Genomic DNA, 2,500 nt, shown 5'->3' on the forward strand with positions numbered 1-2,500 from the left:
CGTGTCGGGCTTGGTCGGGAAGCGGGTCTGGCTGACGTGCCGGGCCTGGGCGAGGTGAACGGCTCTCGTGGCTGGGATCCGAGCTCGGTCCCGTGCCTTGGCCTCCCGCGGGACGGTGATGCGTAATATAGACCTCTTGTTAGGTCCATTAGCCTCTCCCGTCCTAGTCGCACAGGTACCTCCTCGTGGTTCCCGACGGTAACGTGATGCATTGTTTGGACCTGTCCATTCAGTGCGTTGCGGCTAAATTCTGTGCGACACGACGTGCTGCCTAGCAGTAATGAGCCGCTGTAAGGGTGCAGCCCACCCAAATGGCCTGCCTTCGCGCTAATGTGGCGGCGGCTCTAGTCACTTTGAGGGAGGCATGTTATGGGTCATGGGGTTGCCACCCCCATGGCTCTATTGTCGTAGGCCCGAAGAATCAAAAGATAGATTATGGGTCAAGTGACCCATTGTCGGCGGGCCCTCGGGCCACTCGGATCGCCGACCCTACGACAGCGGCCACAGTGGATCGGAATGTTTGTCCGACGACCTCGAGAAATAAACCCAACAAGTCCAGTAACGACGCACAACATCCTGCGTCGCGGGGGGCACTACATCCGTGTCCCCATTGTTCGCGATCCTTTCCCACTTCCATCGGGTTAGGGGTCCATGTGAGGAGAGCTCATCCGGACGAGGCCAACCAACGAGTGCAGGTGGCGGTAAAGAAGGTTAGGTGGACTCAGGAGGAGACTGAGATGGTGGCGGCGGCTGAGGCGCTTGCGAGTGTGCAGGGCAACGTCAAATTTATGAACGAACATCTGCTGACGGTCTTCGACAATAAATTCAGTCTTGATCGACTGAAGGGCCTCAGAAAGAAATTGACGTATAAAGCTCTTGTTACACAGAAGATCGGTGTATGCCGCGAGCGTGGAACTGCCGTTGAGTCTCAACCTTCAACCTCCAGTGTCACTCAACATCACGACACAAGTCATCGACAGGCGGATTCGCCTACTCCTGTTCAGGAGCACTCTGCGTCGGCACAGCAACATCAGTGCCAATATATTGACGCTATCCGTAAGCTGATTGATCCGGCCGAAAGGGTGAAATCCCATGAAGCGGAGGAACTCGTAAGTCTTGCGAGAACGGTTCTTAATCGAGAACCAATAACACCGAGTGCTTGTTGTCGATGGCTTCAACGAGTCTTTCCGACGCCTTCTGCGAAAGTAAAGGAGCGGAGAACACCACTGCTCCGGCCACCTAAAGCTGCACCTGCCGGGCCCGTGCCGAGGTGGAGACTGAGGAGAAGGGAGTATGCGGCCATGCAGGAACTCTGGAGGAAGGACATGTCTCGCGCGGCCGGGCTTGTACTGGATGGCCCGGTGCAGGCTCAAACACCAACCGTTGGCGAGATGGTGGAGTACTGGACACCTATGCTCACCAGTCCTTCTGTCCCCATTGAACACCTTCATCCAGTTCAGGAAAGGGAGGACCTGCATTGGATCGCTGAGCCGGTTCGTGGCCATGAGATCCAGGCCAATGAGATCCCGCTCTCCTCGGCATCGGGTCTCGATAACATCTCGAGCAGGCAATGGAGGAGTGTGCCAGTAGTTCTAAGAACCTTATTTTATAATGTCATCCTTGCGGTAGGGGCATTTCCATCTGAGCTCCTCATCAGCAGGACGGTATTTATCCCTAAGAAGGACGGAAGCTCAACACCATCCGAGTTCCGTCCTATAAGTGTGGCTTCAGTCGTCGTTCGTCAGCTGCATAAAATCTTGGCGGTGAGATTGGCAAAAGCCGGTCTCATCGATGAGCGGCAACGAGGAGTACACGATGGCTGTGCTGAGAACGTTCTTGTACTGTCAACTGCCCTTCGTGACGCACGGAGCTGCTTAAAGCAGCTTCACGTTGTGTCCTTAGATGTGGCCAAGGCGTTTGACAGCGTTAGTCACCATGCCATAACATCGGCACTAAGGGGATTGGGACTCCCGGAGCTCTTTGTGAGGTACATAACAGCGACGTACCATAATAGCCGAACCGTGCTTCAGGTCCATGGAGAGACATCGGATCCGATCCGGGTAGCGAGGGGTGTGCGGCAGGGCGATCCCTTGTCGTCCCTGCTATTCTCGATCGTCATGGACCGGGTGATAAGGGTGTTACCCGAGGAGGTCGGCTATGTTATCAGGGAGCAAAGGGTCAATATACTGGCGTATGCGGATGACCTGATCTTGTTCGCGTCCTCCGTTTCAGGAATGCAGGGCATGCTTCGAACGGCTGAGGAAGAGGCACGAAAGTACGGGTTGGAATTCAACTCCGATAAATGTCTGGCTATGTCCATCCAGATCGCTGGTAAAGAAAAGAAGTACAAGATACTCTCCGCCAGCAAATTTGAGGTCAACGGTCGGTCTATAAAACAACTGGGACCTACCGAGGGCTTCCGATATCTGGGCATTAAGATCTCGCCAATGGGTATTGAAAAACCTGGGGGCAAGCTAGACAGAGAGTTGGCCAATATCAC

General features: G+C 54.7%; 1 pseudogene; it reads left to right on the plus strand.

Moving 5' to 3' along the window:
* LOC143261286 (large subunit ribosomal RNA) overlaps positions 1–2,500 on the plus strand; it is a 7,677-nt pseudogene that overhangs the window by 2,531 nt on the left and 2,646 nt on the right.

Source organism: Megalopta genalis, unplaced genomic scaffold, assembly GCF_051020955.1.
Source record: "Megalopta genalis isolate 19385.01 unplaced genomic scaffold, iyMegGena1_principal scaffold0046, whole genome shotgun sequence".
In the NCBI taxonomy this organism is placed as follows: Eukaryota; Metazoa; Arthropoda; class Insecta; order Hymenoptera; family Halictidae; genus Megalopta; species Megalopta genalis.